The following is a 16,686-nucleotide window of genomic DNA, read 5'->3' on the forward strand; positions in this document are numbered from 1 at the left end:
CAAGCAGGTGGCAGATCTCAGTGACCACCTCCCTTCGGATACGCAGCCTCCGAACACACTGCTCGTCAGACATGTTCAGATAGGAGAACTGCTGGTGGTATACCCTGGGTGGGTAAGGCCTCCTTTCCCGACGCCTGTTGCCCCCTCTCCGTCTAGCCAGGACTGCCACTCTCTCACGGCGTCTGTGAGCCCTTTGGATGCAATGGAGAAAGCCAGCGTTTGCACCCATTGCAGCCCCCATTATATGTTAGCAAACAATAATATGTCACTGAAGGCAAAGACAAGTGGAAAGCTGTGGCCTGAAGCCAGAAGTACCTGTCCGAGTGTTGAGCCAAAGCAGAAAGCTCTCTACCTTGGTCTCTCTGCAAAGATCCATCTCTCAAGAAGGAGTGCTGCCAAAAGGCAGCCTTTTCTACTGCAGGAGGTGTGCCCTTTAATTTGCACCCGCCGCGCCCCGCTTCGACTGAGAACCGTTCCCCTCTACCAGTCGCTAGGGGCGCCAGGTGCACAATACGGCGTCGTGACTGAATTTCCGGTTTGGGGCGCACAAAGGGTGTTGCACGAGGAAATGACGTCAGGATCTGCGCGGGTAGCTGAGCGCGCGCAAAGACTTTGCGCCGCCGCTAAATCATGAGTGAAGTTGGGGAGAGGCGCAGATCGCGCTGCGCCCGGCCGCTAGCTGCCTAGTGCCCAACATCTCCTCCTCCTAAGGCGCTACCAGCTGGCGCAAGCAACTGAATTTCTAGGCCTATGTGTTTTAAAAGCAAATTTTTTTAAAGACGCAGAAAGCGGGAAAAAGAAATGAAAAGTTTGGAATCAAGATGGCGGCGACTCACCTCAGTTCAGAACGATAAGGCCCGCCCACACACGCACCGATTGGTTGACCGTCAGGTCAACGAAGCGTAGGGTTGGTCAATCTTCCCATCACTCGATTCTAGGAGGGCTCGCCCGCAAGCGCCAGGAATCCGCCCCGCCACGCAGCGATTGGTCGACCGTCGGGTCGCTCGACCGTACGATTGGTCGACCTCCACATCACTCGATGCTAATGAGCGGATAATGTGCAGAATGTTGAACGTTTTTTGGATACCGCGAGCGCAATTTTTGTGTCGCCGAAATGTAAATACACTTATGACGGTTCTGGAATTGTAAGATTTCTTGCGATGTAACACACGTGTAGGTACGCTCTATAACTTTCGAGTTTATACAATACAGACAGACAGACAGACAGACAGACAGACAGACGGAATGACAGACAGATCGATCCTTTTATATATATAGATAAAATAACAAGCTGAAGCGCCCAGCGGTGCCGAGGGTTTTTTGAGGGCATGTTGTTGTTGGAAGAGAGAGAGAGAGCGACTGGGAGGAAGACAGAGAGCGACTGGGGGGAAGAGAGAGAGCGACTGGGGGAAGAGAGAGAGCGACTGCGGGGGAAGAGAGAGTGAGAGATTGGAGGGAAGAGAGAGTGAGAGACTGGGGAGAGAGAGCGAGAGACTGGGGGAGAGAGAGCGAGGGACTGGGGGAGAGAGAGCGAGAGACTAAGGGAGAGAGAGCGAGAGACTGGGGGAAAGAGAGCGAGAGACTGGGGGAGAGAGAGCGAGAGACTGGGGGAGAGAGAGCGAGAGACTGGGGGAGAGAGAGCGAGAGACTGGGGGAGAGAGAGCGAGAGACTGGGGAGAGAGAGAGAGAGACTGGGGAGAGAGAGCGAGAGAATGGGGGAGAGAGAGTGAGAGACTGGGGGAGAGAGAGAGCGAGAGACGGGGAGAGAGAGAGAGAGAGACTGGGGGAGAGAGAGAGAGACTGGGGGAGAGAGAGAGAGAGAGACTGGGGGGGAGAGAGAGAGTGAGAGACAGGGGGGAGAGAGGGCGAGAGACTGGGGGAGAGAGAGCGAGAGACTGGGGGAGAGAGAGCGAGAGACTGGGGGAGAGAGAGCGAGAGACTGGGGGAGAGAGAGCGAGAGACTGGGGGGGAGAGAGAGAGAGAGACTGGGGGAGAGAGAGACTGGGGGAGAGAGAGAGAGAGAGAGACTGTGGGGAGAGAGAGAGAGAGAGACTGGGGGAGAGAGAGAGAGAGCGACTGGGGGGAGAGAGAGTGTGACTGGGGGGAGAGAGAGAGCGACTGGGGGGGAGAGAGAGCGAGAGACTGGGGGGAAGAGAGAGCGAGAGATTGGGGAGAGTGAGCGAGAGACTGGGGAGAGAGAGAGAGAGAGACTGGGGAGAGAGAGAGAGAGACTGGGGGAGAGAGAGCGAGAGTCTGGGTGAGAGAGAGCAAGAGACTGAGGGAGAGAGAGCGAGAGACTGGGGGAGAGAGAGCGAGAGACTGGGGGAGAGAGAGCGACAGACTGGGGGAGAGAGACTGGGGGAGAGAGAGACTGGGGGAGAGAGAGTGAGAGACTGGGGGAGAGAGAGCGAGAGACTGGGGGAGAGAGAGTGAGAGACTGGGGGAGAGAGAGCAAGAGACTGGGGGATAGAGAGCGAGAGACTGGGGGAGAGAGAGCGAGAGACTGGGGAGAGAGCGTGAGAGACTGGGGGAGAGAGAGAGAGAGAGACTGGGGGAGAGAGAGACTGGGGGAGAGAGAGAGAGAGAGACTGGGGGAGAGAGAGCAAGAGACTGGGGGATAGAGAGCGAGAGACTGGGGGAGAGAGAGCGAGAGACTGGGGAGAGAGAGCGAGAGACTGGGGGAGAGAGAGAGAGAGAGACTGAGAGACAGAGAGACTGAGAGACTGGAGGGAGAGAGAGAGAGAGCGACTGGGGGGAGAGAGTGTGTGACTGGGGGGGAGAGAGAGAGCGACTGGGGGGGAGAGAGAGAGCGACTGGGGGGGAGAGGGAGAGCGACTGGGGGGAGAGAGAGTGCGACTGGGGGAAGAGTGAGAGCGACTGGGGTGAAGAGAGAGAGTGACTGGGGTGAAGAGAGAGAGCGACTGGGGGGAAGAGAGAGAGCGACTGGGGGGAAGAGAGAGAGCGACTGGGGAGAAGAGACAGAGCAATTGGGGGGAAGAGAGAGAGCGACTGGGGGGAAGAGAGAGAGCAACTGGGGGGAAGAGAGAGAGAGCGACTTGGGAAGAGAGAGACCGACTGAGGGAAGAGTGAGCAACTGGGGGGAAGAGAGAGAGCGACTGGGGGGAAGAGAGAGAGCGACTGGGGGGAAGAGAGAGAGCGACTGTGGGGAGGAGATAGAGTGACTGGGGGGAGAGAGAGAGAGAGAGACTGGGGAGAGAGAGCGAGAGACTGGGGGAGAGAGAGCGAGAGACTGGGGGAGAGAGAGTGAGAGAGACTGGAGGAAGAGAGAGAGAGAGAGAGACTGTGGGGAGAGAGAGAGAGAGATACTGGGGGAGAGAGAGAGAGAGCGACTGGGGGGAGAGAGTGTGTGACTGCGGGGGAGAGAGAGAGCGACTGGGGGGAGAGAGAGAGTGACTGGGGGGGAGATGGAGAGCGACTGGGGGGAGAGAGAGTGCGACTGGGGGAAGAGTGAGAGCGACTGGGGTGAAGAGAGAGAGTGACTGGGGTGAAGAGAGAGAGCGACTGGGGGGAAGAGAGAGAGCGACTAGGGGAAGAGACAGAGCGATTGGGGGGAAGAGAGAGAGCGACTGGGGGGAAGAGAGCGATCGGGGGGGAAGAGAGCGATCGACTGGGGGAAGAGTGAGCAACTGGGGTGAAGAGAGAGAGCGACTTGGGAATAGAGAGAGCGACTGGGGGGAAGAGAGAGCGACTGGGGGGAAGAGAGCGATCGACTGGGGGAAGAGTGAGCAACTGGGGTGAAGAGAGAGAGCGACTGGGGGAAGGGAGAGAGAGGGAGACTGGGGGAGCGACTGGGGGGAAGAGAGAGCGACTGGGGGGAAGAGAGAGAGCGACTGGGGGAAGAGAGGGAGCGACTGGGGGGAAGAGGGAGAGCGACGAGGGGAAGAGAGAGAGCGACTGGGGGGGAAGAGAGAGAGCAACTGGGGGGAAGTGAGAGATCGACTGGGGGGAACCGAGAGAGCGACTCGGGGGAAGAGAGAGTGCGACTTGGGGAAGAGAGAGAGCGACGGGGGGCAAGAGAGAGAGTGACTGGGGGGAAAAGAGAGAGCGACTGGGGGAAGAGAGAGTGTGACTGTGGGGAAGAGAGAGAGCGACTGGAGGGAAGAGAGAGCGAGAGACTGGGGGGAAGAGAGAGCGAGATACTGGGGAGTGAGTGCGAGAGGCTGGGGGAGAGAGAGAGAGAGACTGGGGAGAGAGAGCGAGAGACTGGGGAGAGAGAGAGATAGTCTGGGGAGAGAGAGCGAGAGCGAGAGACTGGGAGTGAGATAGCGAGAGACTGGGGGAGAGAGAGAGAGAGAGACTGGGGGAGCGAGAGAGAGACTGGGGGAGATAGAGAGAGAGTGACTGAGGGAGAGAGAGAGAGAGACTGGGGGAGAGAGAGAGAGACTGGGGGGGAGAGAGAGAGAGAGAGACGGGGGGGAGAGAGAGAGAGAGAGACTGGGGGGAGAGAGAGTGCGAGAGACTGGGGGAGAGAGAGAGAGACTGGGGGAAAGAGAGAGAGAGAGAGACTGGGGAGAGCGAGAGAGCAACTGGGGGAAAAGAGAGAGCGACTGGGGGAAGAGAGAGATTGACTGGGGGGAAGAGAGAGAACGACTGGGGGGAAGAGAGAGAGCGACTGGGGGGAAGAGAGAGCGAGAGACTGGGGGAAGAGAGAGCGAGAGACTGGGGAGAGATAGCGAGAGACTGGGGGAGAGAGAGCGAGAGACTGGGGAGAGAGAGCGAGAGACTGGGGGAGAGAGAGCGAGAGACTGGAGGAGCGAGAGCGAGAGACTGGGGGAGAGAGAGCGAGAGACTGGTGGAGAGAGAGCGAGAGACTGGGGGAGAGAGAGAGAGAGACTGGGGAGAGAGAGCGAGAGACTGGGGGAGAGAGAGCGCGAGACTGGGGGAGAGAGAGCGCAAGACTGGGGGAGAGAGAGCGAGAGACTGAGGGAGAGAGAGCGAGAGACTGGGGGAGAGAGAGCGAGAGACTGAGGGAGAGAGAGCGAGAGACTGGGGGAGAGAGCGCGAGAAACTGGGGGAGAGAGTGCGAGAGACAGGGGAGAGAGAGCGAGAGATGGGGAGAGAGCGAGAGAGATACTGGGGTAGAGAGAGACTGGGGGAGAGAGAGAGAGAGAGACTGGGGAGAGAGAGAGAGAGAGAGACTGGGGGGAGAGAGAGAGAGAGAGATTGTGGGGAGAGAGAGAGAGAGAGACTGGGGGAGAGAGAGACTGGGGGAGAGAGAGAGAGAGAGTCTGGGGGAGAGAGAGAGAGAGACTGGGGGAGAGAGAGAGAGAGAGACTGTGGGGAGAGAGAGAGAGAGAGACTGGTGGAGAAAGAGAGAGCGACTGCGGGGAGAGAGAGAGTGACTGGGGGGAGAGGGAGAGCGACTGGGGGAAGAGGGAGAGCGACTGGGGGGCAGAGAGAGAGCGACGGGGGGGAGAGAGAGAGTGACTGGGGGGGAGAGAGAGCGTGACTGTGGGGGAGAGAGAGAGCGACTGGGGGGGAGAGAGAGAGCGACTGGGGGAGAGAGAGAGTGACTGGGGGGGAGAGAGAGAGTGACTGGGGGAAGAGAGTGAGCGACTGGGGGGAGAGAGGGAGCGACTGCGGGGGAGAGAGAGTGACTGGGGGGAGAGAGAGACCGGCTGGGGGGGAGAGAAAGAGTGACTGGGGGGAGAGAGAGAATGACTGGGGGGGAGAGAGCGAGAGACTGGTGGAGAGAGAGCAAGAGACTAGGGGAGAGAGAGCGAGAGACTGGGGGAGAGAGAGCGCGAGACTGGGGGAGAGAGAGCGCAAGACTGGGGGAGAGAGAGCGAGAGACTGAGGGAGAGAGAGCGCGAGACTGGGGGAGAGAGCGCGAGAAACTGGGGGAGAGAGTGCGAGAGACAGGGGAGAGAGAGCGAGAGATGGGGAGAGAGCGAGAGAGATACTGGGGGAGAGAGAGACTGGGGGAGAGAGAGAGAGAGAGACTGGGGAGAGAGAGAGAGAGAGAGACTGGGGGGAGAGAGAGAGAGAGAGATTGTGGGGAGAGAGAGAGAGAGAGACTGGGGGAGAGAGAGACTGGGGGAGAGAGAGAGAGAGAGTCTGGGGGAGAGAGAGAGAGAGACTGGGGGGAGAGAGAGAGAGAGAGACTGTGGGGAGAGAGAGAGAGAGAGACTGGTGGAGAAAGAGAGAGCGACTGCGGGGAGAGAGAGAGTGACTGGGGGGAGAGGGAGAGCGACTGGGGGAGAGGGAGAGCGACTGGGGGGCAGAGAGAGAGCGACTGGGGGGGAGAGAGAGAGTGACTGGGGGGGAGAGAGAGCGTGACTGTGGGGGAGAGAGAGAGCGACTGGGGGGGAGAGAGAGAGCGACTGGGGGAGAGAGAGAGTGACTGGGGGGAGAGAGAGAGATACTGGGGGAAGAGAGTGAGCGACTGGGGGGAGAGAGGGAGCGACTGCGGGGGAGAGAGAGTGACTGGAGGGAGAGAGAGACCGACTGGGGGGGAGAGAGAGAGCGACTGGGGGGAGAGAGAGAATGACTGGGGGGGAGAGAGCGAGAGACTGGTGGAGAGAGAGCAAGAGACTAGGGGGGAGAGAGCGAGAGACTGGGGGAGAGAGAGCGAGAGACTGGGGAGAGAGAGTGAAATACTGGGGGAGAGAGAGTGAGAGACTGGGGGAGAGAGAGCGAGAGTCTGGGGAGTGAAAGCAAGAGACTGGGGAAGAGAGAGAGAGACTGGGGAGAGAGAGCGAGAGACTGGGGGAGAGAGAGCGAGAGACTGGGGGAGAGAGAGAGATACTGGGGAGAGAGAGAGAGAGCGACTGGGGGAGAGAGTGTGTGACTGCGGGGGAGAGAGAGAGCGACTGGGGGGAGAGAGAGAGTGACTGGGGGAGAGAGGGAGAGCGACTGGGGAAAGAGAGAGAGCAACTGGGGGGAAGAGAGAGAGAGCGACTTGGGAAGAGAGAGACCGACTGAGGGAAGAGTGAGCAACTGGGGGAAGAGAGAGAGCGACTGGGGGAAGAGAGAGAGCGACTGGGGGGAAGAGAGAGAGTGACTGTGGGGAGGAGATAGAGTGACTGGGGGGAGAGAGAGAGAGAGAGACTGGGGAGAGAGAGCGAGAGACTGGGGGAGAGAGAGCGAGAGACTGGGGAGAGAGAGTGAGAGACTGGGGAGAGAGAGCGAGAGACTGGGGGAGAGAGAGGGAGAGACTGGGGGAGAGTGAGCGAGAGACTGGGGAGAGAGAGCGAGAGACTGGGGGAGAGAGAGCGAGAGACTGGGGGAGAGAGAGCGAGAGACTGGGGGAGAGAGAGACTGGGGGAGCGAGAGAGAGAGACTGGGGGAGAGAGAGAGAGAGAGACTGGAGGGAGAGAGAGAGAGAGAGACTGTGGGGAGAGAGAGAGAGAGATACTGGGGGAGAGAGAGAGAGAGCGACTGGGGGAGAGAGTGTGTGACTGCGGGGGAGAGAGAGAGCGACTGGGGGGAGAGAGAGAGTGACTGGGGGGAGAGGGAGAGCGACTGGGGGGAGAGAGAGTGCGACTGGGGAAGAGTGAGAGCGACTGGGGGAAGAGAGGGAGCGACTAGGGGAAGAGACAGAGCGATTGGGGGGAAGAGAGAGAGCGACTGGGGGGAAGAGAGAGAGCAACTGGGGGATGAGAGAGAGAGCGACTTGGGAATAGAGAGAGCGACTGGGGGAAGAAAGAGCGACTGGGGGGAAGAGAGCGATCGACTGGGGGAAGAGTGAGCAACTGGGGGGAAGAGGGAGAGCGACTGGGGGGAAGAGAGAGAGCGACTGGGGGAAGAGAGAGAGCGACTGGGGGAAGAGAGAGAGCGACTGGGGGGAAGAGAGAGAGCGACTGGGGGGAAGAGATAGAGTGACTGGGGGGAAGAGAGAGAGCAACTGGGGGAAGAGAGAGAGCGACTGGGGGAAGAGAGAGAGAGGGAGACTGGGGGAGCGACTGGGGGAAGAGTGAGCGACTGGGGGGAAGAGAGAGAGCGACTGGGGGAAGAGAGGGAGCGACTGGTGGGAAGAGGGAGAGCGACGAGGGGAGAGAGAGAGCGACTGGGGGGGAAGAGAGAGAGCAACTGGGGGAAGTGAGAGATCGACTGGGGGGAACAGAGAGAGCGACTGGGGGGAAGAGAGAGTGCGACTTGGGGAAGAGAGAGAGCGACGGGGGGCAAGAGAGAGAGTGACTGGGGGGAAAAGAGAGAGCGACTGGGGGAAGAGAGAGTGTGACTGTGGGGAAGAGAGAGAGCGACTGGAGGGAAGAGAGAGCGAGAGACTGGGGGGAAGAGAGAGCGAGATACTGGGGAGTGAGTGCGAGAGGCTGGGGGAGAGAGAGAGAGAGAGACTGGGGAGAGAGAGCGAGAGACTGGGGGAGAGAGAGCGAGAGACTGGGGAGAGAGAGCGAGAGACTGGGGAGAGAGAGCGAGAGACTGGGGGAGAGAGAGCGAGATACTGGGGGAGAGAGAGCGAGAGACTGGGGAGAGAGAGAGATAGTCTGGGGAGAGAGAGCGAGAGACTGGGGGAGAGAGAGTGAGAGACTGGGAGAGAGAGAGCGAGAGACTGGGGGAGAGAGAGCGAGAGACCGGGGGAGAGAGAGCGAGAGACTGGGAGTGAGATAGCGAGAGACTGGGGGAGAGAGAGAGAGAGACTGCGGGAGAGAGAGAGAGAGACAGGGGGAGAGAGAGAGAGAGACTGGGGGAGAGAGAGAGAGAGAATGTCGTAGAGAGAGAGAGAGACTGGGGGGGGAGAGAGAGAGAGAGACTGGGGGGAGAGAGAGAGAGAGAGACTGGGGAGAGAGAGCGAGAGACTGGGGGCGTGGGAGCGAGAGACTGGGGGAGAGAGAGCGTGAGACTGGGGGAGAGAGAGCGAGAGACTGGGGGAGAGAGAGCGAGAGACTGGGGAGAGAGAGTGAGAGACGGGTTGAGATAGCGAGAGGCTGGGGGCGACATAGAGAGAGACTGGGGGAGAGAGAGAGAGAGAGACTGGGGGAGCGAGAGAGAGACTGGGGGAGATAGAGAGAGAGTGACTGAGGGAGAGAGAGAGAGAGACTGGGGGAGAGAGAGAGAGACTGGGGGGGAGAGAGAGAGAGAGAGACGGGGGGGAGAGAGAGAGAGAGAGACTGGGGGGAGAGAGAGTGCGAGAGACTGGGGGAGAGAGAGAGAGACTGGGGAAAGACAGAGAGGGAGAGACTGAGGAGAGCGAGAGAGCAACTGGGGGAAAAGAGAGAGCGACTGGGGGAAGAGAGAGATTGACTGGGGGGAAGAGAGAGAGCGACTGGGGGGAAGAGAGAGCGAGAGACTGGGGGAAGAGAGAGCGAGAGACTGGGGAGAGATGGCGAGAGACTGGGGGAGAGAGAGCGAGAGACTGGGGGAGCGAGAGCGAGAGACTGGGGGAGAGAGAGCGAGAGACTGGTGGAGAGAGAGCGAGAGACTGGGGGAGAGAGAGAGAGAGACTGGGAGAGAGAGCGAGAGACTGGGGGAGAGAGAGCGAGAGACTGGGTGAGAGACAGCGAGAGACTGAGGTAGAGAGAGCGAGAGACTGGGGGAGAGAGAGCGTGAGACTGGGGGAGAGAGAGCGCAAGACTGGGGAGAGAGAGCGAGAGACTGAGGGAGAGAGAGTGAGAGACTGGGGGAGAGAGAGCGAGAAACTGGGGGAGAGAGTGCGAGAGACAGGGGAGAGAGAGCGAGAGATGGAGAGAGAGAGAGAGAGATACTGGGGGAGAGAGAGACTGGGGGAGAGAGAGAGAGAGAGACTGGGGAGAGAGAGAGAGAGAGACTGGGGGGAGAGAGAGAGAGAGAGATTGTGGGGAGAGAGAGAGAGAGAGACTGGGGGAGAGAGAGACTGGGGGAGAGAGAGAGAGAGTCTGGGGAGAGAGAGAGAGAGACTGGGGGGAGAGAGAGAAAGAGAGACTGTGGGGAGAGAGAGAGAGAGAGACTGGTGGAGAGAGAGAGAGCGACTGCGGGGAGAGAGAGAGTGACAGGGGGGAGAGGGAGAGTGACTGGGGGGCAGAGAGAGAGCGACTGGGGGGAGAGAGAGAGTGACGGGGGGGAGAGAGAGCATGACTGTGGGGGAGAGAGAGAGCGACTGGGGGGGAGAGAGAGAGCGACTGGGGGAGAGACAGAGTGACTGGGGGGAGAGAGAGAGTGACTGGGGGAAGAGAGTGAGCGACTGGGGGGAGAGAGGGAGCGACTGCGGGGGAGAGAGAGTGACTGGGGGGAGAGAGAGACCGACTGGGGGGGAGAGAGAGAGCGACTGGTGGGAGAGAGAGAATGAATGGGGGGGAGAGAGCGAGGGACTGGTGGAGAGAGAGCAAGAGACTAGGGGAGAGAGAGCGAGAGACTGGGGGAGAGAGAGTGAAATACTGGGGGAGAGAGAGTGAGAGACTGGGGGAGAGAGAGCGAGAGTCTGGGCAGAGAAAGCAAGAGACTGGGAAGAGAGAGAGAGAGACTGGGGAGAGAGAGCGAGAGACTGGGGGAGAGAGAGCGAGAGACTGGGGGAGATAGAGAGAGACTGGGGGAGAGAGAGACTGGGGAGAGAGAGACTGGGGAGAGAGAGAGAGAGACTGGGGGAGAGAGAGAGAGAGAGACTGGAGGAGAGAGAGAGAGAGAGACTGGGGGAGAGAGAGACCATCAGAGACACAAAACAGAGACAGACCCTCACCAGGTACAGACTAAGCGACCACCAACTGGAAATTGAAAAAGGCAGATACAAGAAATCCTGGCAGCCTAGAGAGAATAGAATATGCGATCAATGTCTGGCTGGCGAGGTTGAAACAGAAATGCATTTCCTCCTAAAATGCGAAAAATTCAACACATCAAGAAACATATTATTCAACAAGCTAAGCCAAACAACCCCAGATTTCAAGGAATTGGATGATCTGTCAAAATTGAGATTAGTCCTAGGAGAAGGAGACAGACCATACCTTGGGCCAAATATGTAACAACATGTCACAACCTGAGGACTGTTTTAAAATTAAGACTGTTTAAAATTAATATTGAACGTACCAAATGAAGTACAAAGACTGTTTAAAATTAATATTGTTTAAAAGTAATATTGTATGTACCCAACAAATGTCAAATCGATTGACACCTACAGAATGTTGGAAAACTGTACCTTTTTGCTATGTAAGCTTTGGCAATATGGTTCTCTGTAAACTTTCATGCCAATAAAGCATTTTAATTGGAATTGGAATTGGACTGGGCAGAGAGAGAGAGAGACTGGGGAGAGACAGAGAGAGAGACTGGAGGGAGAGAGAGAGAGAGAGACTGTGGGGAGAGAGAGCGAGAGATACTGGGGTAGAGAGAGAGAGAGCGACTGGGGGGAGAGAGTGTGTGACTGCGGGGGAGAGAGAGAGCGACTGGGGGGAGAGAGAGAGTGACTGGGGGAGAGAGGGAGAGCGACTGGGGGCGAGAGAGTGCGACTGGGGGAAGAGTGAGAGCGACTGGGGGGGAAGAGAGAGAGCAACTGGGGGGAAGTGAGAGATCGACTGGGGGGAACAGAGAGAGCGACTGGGGGAAGAGAGAGTGCGACTTGGGGAAGAGAGAGAGCGACGGGGGGCAAGAGAGAGAGTGACTGGGGGGAAAAGAGAGAGCGACTGGGGGAAGAGAGAGTGTGACTGTGGGGAAGAGACAGAGCGACTGGAGGGAAGAGAGAGCGAGAGACTGGGGCGAAGAGAGAGCGAGGTACTGGGGAGTGAGTGCGAGAGGCTGGGGGAGAGAGAGAGAGAGAGACTGGGGAGAGAGAGCGAGAGACTGGGGGAGAGAGAGCGAGAGACTGGGGGAGAGAGAGCGAGAGACTGGGGGAGAGAGAGCGAGATACTGGGGGAGAGAGAGCGAGAGACTGGGGAGAGAGAGAGATAGTCTGGGGAGAGAGAGCGAGAGACTGGGGGAGAGAGAGTGAGAGACTGGGAGAGAGAAAGCGAGAGACTGGGGGAGAGAGGGCGAGAGACTGGGGGAGAGAGAGCGAGAGACTGGGAGTGAGATAGCGAGAGACTGGGGAGAGAGAGAGAGAGACTGGGGAGAGAGAGGGAGAGACTGGGGGAGAGAGAGAGAGAGACTGGGGGAGAGAGAGAGAGAGAATGGCGTAGAGAGAGAGAGAGAGACTGGGGGGAGAGAGAGAGAGAGAGACTGGGGAGAGAGAGAGAGAGAGAGACTGGGGAGAGAGAGCGAGAGACTGGGGAGAGAGTGCGAGAGACTGGGGGAGAGAGAGCGAGAGACTGGGGGAGAGAGAGCGAGAGACTGGGGGTGAGAGAGCGAGAGACTGGGGGAGAGAGAATGAGAGACTGGGGGCGTGGGAGCGAGAGACTGGGGGAGAGAGAGCGTGAGACTGGGGAGAGAGAGCGAGAGACTGGGGGAGAGAGAGCGAGAGACTGGGGGAGAGAGAGTGAGAGACGGGTTGAGATAGCGAGAGGCTGGGGGAGAGATAGAGAGAGACTGGGGGAGAGAGAGAGAGAGAGACTGGGGGAGCGAGAGAGAGACTGGTGGAGATAGAGAGAGAGTGACTGAGGGAGAGAGAGAGAGAGACTGGGGGAGAGAGAGAGAGACTGGGGGGAGAGAGAGAGAGAGAGACGGGGGGGAGAGAGAGAGAGAGAGACTGGGGGAGAGAGAGTGCGAGAGACTGGGGGAGAGAGAGAGAGACTGGGGGAAATAGAGAGAGAGAGAGACTGGGGAGAGCGAGAGAGCAACTGGGGGAAAAGAGAGAGCGACTGGGGGAAGAGAGAGATTGACTGGGGGGAAGAGAGAGAGCGACTGGGGGAAGAGAGAGAGCGACTGGGGGAAGAGAGAGCGAGAGACTGGGGGAAGAGAGAGCGAGAGACTGGGGAGAGATAGCGAGAGACTGGGGGAGAGAGAGCGAGAGACTGGGGAGAGAGAGCGAGAGACTGGGGGAGAGAGATCGAGAGACTGGAGGAGCGAGAGCGAGAGACTCGGGGAGAGAGAGCGAGAGACTGGTGGAGAGAGAGCGAGAGACTGGGGGAGAGAGAGAGAGAGACTGGGGAGAGAGAGCGAGAGACTGGGGGAGAGAGAGCGAGAGTCTGGGTGAGAGAGAGCGAGAGACTGAGGGAGAGAGAGCGAGAGACTGGGGGAGAGAGAGCGCGAGACTGGGGGAGAGAGAGCGCAAGACTGGGGGGAGAGAGCGAGAGACTGAGGGAGAGAGAGCGAGAGACTGGGGAGAGAGAGCGAGAAACTGGGGGAGAGAGTGCGAGAGACAGGGGAGAGAGAGCGAGAGATGGGGAGAGAGCGAGAGAGATACTGGGGGAGAGAGAGACTGGGGGAGAGAGAGAGAGAGAGACTGGGGAGAGAGAGAGAGAGAGACTGGGGGGAGAGAGAGAGAGAGAGATTGTGGGGAGAGAGAGAGAGAGAGTCTGGGGGAGAGAGAGATGGGGGAGAGAGAGAGAGAGTATGGGGGAGAGAGAGAGAGAGACTGGGGGGAGAGAGAGAGAGAGAGAATGTGGGGAGAGAGAGAGAGAGAGACTGGTGGAGAGAGAGAGAGCGACTGCGGGAGAGAGAGAGTGACTGGGGGGAGAGGGAGAGCGACGTGGGGGCAGAGAGAGAGCGACTGGGGGGGAGAGAGAGAGTGACTGGGGGGGAGAGAGAGCGTGACTGTGGGGGAGAGAGAGAGCGACTGGGGGGGAGAGAGAGAGCGACTGGGGGAGAGAGAGAGTGACTGGGGGGGAGAGAGAGATTGACTGGGGGAAGAGAGTGAGCGACTGGGGGGAGAGAGGGAGCGACTGCGGGGGAGAGAGAGTGACTGGGGGGAGAGAGTGACTGACTGGGAGGGAGAGAGAGAGCGACTGGGGGGAGAGAGAGAATGACTGGGGGGGAGAGAGCGAGAGACTGGTGGAGAGAGAGCAAGAGACTAGGGGAGAGAGAGCGAGAGACTGGGGGAGAGAGAGCGAGAGAATGGGGGAGAGAGAGTGAAATACTGGGGAGAGAGAGTGAGAGACTGGGGGAGAGAGAGCGAGAGTCTGGGGAGAGAAAGCAAGAGACTGGGGAAGAGAGAGAGGGAGACTGGGGAGAGAGAGCGAGAGACTGGGGGAGAGAGAGCGAGAGACTGGGGGAGATAGAGAGAGACTGGGGGAGAGAGAGACTGGGGGAGAGAGAGACTGGGGGAGAGAGAGAGACTGGGGGAGAGAGAGAGAGAGAGACTGGAGGGAGAGAGAGAGAGAGAGACTGGGGGAGAGAGAGACTGGGGCAGAGAGAGAGAGAGACTGGGGGAGAGACAGAGAGAGAGACTGGAGGGAGAGAGAGAGAGAGAGACTGTGGGGAGAGAGAGCGAGAGATACTGGGGTAGAGAGAGAGAGAGCGACTGGGGGGAGAGAGTGTGTGACTGCGGGGGAGAGAGAGAGCGACTGGGGGGAGAGAGAGAGTGACTGGGGGAGAGAGGGAGAGCGACTGGGGGGCGAGAGAGTGCGACTGGGGGAAGAGTGAGAGCGACTGGGGGGGAAGAGAGAGAGCAACTGGGGGAAGTGAGAGATCGACTGGGGGAACAGAGAGAGCGACTGGGGGAAGAGAGAGTGCGACTTGGGGAAGAGAGAGAGCGACGGGGGCAAGAGAGAGAGTGACTGGGGGGAAAAGAGAGAGCGACTGGGGGAAGAGAGAGTGTGACTGTGGGGAAGAGACAGAGCGACTGGAGGGAAGAGAGAGTGAGAGACTGGGGGAAGAGAGAGCGAGGTACTGGGGAGTGAGTGCGAGAGGCTGGGGGAGAGAGAGAGAGAGAGACTGGGGAGAGAGAGCGAGAGACTGGGGGAGAGAGAGCGAGAGACTGGGGGAGAGAGAGCGAGAGACTGGGGAGAGAGAGCGAGATACTGGGGGAGAGAGAGCGAGAGACTGGGAGTGAGATAGCGAGAGACTGGGAGAGAGAGAGCGAGAGACTGGGGAGAGAGAGAGATAGTCTGGGGAGAGAGAGCGAGAGACTGGGGGAGAGAGAGTGAGAGACTGGGAGAGAGAAAGCGAGAGACTGGGGGAGAGAGGGCGAGAGACTGGGGGAGAGAGAGCGAGAGACTGGGAGTGAGATAGCGAGAGACTGGGGGAGAGAGAGAGAGAGACTGGGGGAGAGAGAGGGAGAGACTGGGGGAGAGAGAGAGAGAGACTGGGGGAGAGAGAGAGAGAATGGCGTAGAGAGAGAGAGAGAGACTGGGGGGAGAGAGAGAGAGAGAGACTGGGGGAGAGAGAGAGAGAGAGACTGGGGAGAGAGAGCGAGAGACTGGGGGAGAGAGTGCGAGAGACTGGGGGAGAGAGAGCGAGAGACTGGGGGAGAGAGAGCGAGAGACTGGGGGTGAGAGAGCGAGAGACTGGGGGAGAGAGAATGAGAGACTGGGGGCGTGGGAGCGAGAGACTGGGGAGAGAGAGCGTGAGACTGGGGGAGAGAGAGCGAGAGACTGGGGGAGAGAGAGCGAGAGACTGGGGGAGAGAGAGTGAGAGACGGGTTGAGATAGCGAGAGGCTGGGGGAGAGATAGAGAGAGACTGGGGGAGAGAGAGAGAGAGAGACTGGGGGAGCGAGAGAGAGACTGGGGGAGATAGAGAGAGAGTGACTGAGGGAGAGAGAGAGAGAGACTGGGGGAGAGAGAGAGAGACTGGGGGGAGAGAGAGAGAGAGAGACGGGGGGGAGAGAGAGAGAGAGACTGGGGGAGAGAGAGTGCGAGAGACTGGGGAGAGAGAGAGACTGGGGAAAGAGAGAGAGAGAGAGACTGGGGAGAGCGAGAGAGCAACTGGGGGAAAAGAGAGAGCGACTGGGGGAAGAGAGAGATTGACTGGGGGGAAGAGAGAGAGCGACTGGGGGGAAGAGAGAGAGCGACTGGGGGGAAGAGAGAGCGAGAGACTGGGGAAGAGAGAGCGAGAGACTGGGGAGAGATAGCGAGAGACTGGGGGAGAGAGAGCGAGAGACTGGGGAGAGAGAGCGAGAGACTGGGGGAGAGAGAGCGAGAGACTGGAGGAGCGAGAGCGAGAGACTCGGGGAGAGAGAGCGAGAGACTGGTGGAGAGAGAGCGAGAGACTGGGGGAGAGAGAGAGAGAGACTGGGGAGAGAGAGCGAGAGACTGGGGGAGAGAGAGCGAGAGTCTGGGTGAGAGAGAGCGAGAGACTGAGGGAGAGAGAGCGAGAGACTGGGGGAGAGAGAGCGCGAGACTGGGGGAGAGAGAGCGCAAGACTGGCGTAGAGAGAGAGCGAGAGACTGAGGGAGAGAGAGCGAGAGACTGGGGGAGAGAGAGCGAGAAACTGGGGGAGAGAGTGCGAGAGACAGGGGAGAGAGAGCGAGAGATGGGGAGAGAGCGAGAGAGATACTGGGGGAGAGAGAGACTGGGGGAGAGAGAGAGAGAGAGACTGGGGAGAGAGAGAGAGAGAGACTGGGGGGAGAGAGAGAGAGAGAGATTGTGGGGAGAGAGAGAGAGAGAGTCTGGGGGAGAGAGAGACTGGGGGAGAGAGAGAGAGAGTATGGGGGAGAGAGAGAGAGAGACTGGGGGGAGAGAGAGAGAGAGAGAATGTGGGGAGAGAGAGAGAGAGAGACTGGTGGAGAGAGAGAGAGCGACTGCGGGGAGAGAGAGAGTGACTGGGGGAGAGGGAGAGCGACTGGGGGGCAGAGAGAGAGCGACTGGGGGGGAGAGAGAGAGTGACTGGGGGGGAGAGAGAGCGTGACTGTGGGGGAGAGAGAGAGCGACTGGGGGGGAGAGAGAGAGCGACTGGGGGAGAGAGAGAGTGACTGGGGGGGAGAGAGAGAG

Source organism: Somniosus microcephalus, unplaced genomic scaffold, assembly GCF_052327205.1.
Source record: "Somniosus microcephalus isolate GS21.2 unplaced genomic scaffold, FLI_Smic_1.0 unresolved_chr3, whole genome shotgun sequence".
Classification (NCBI taxonomy): Eukaryota; Metazoa; Chordata; class Chondrichthyes; order Squaliformes; family Somniosidae; genus Somniosus; species Somniosus microcephalus.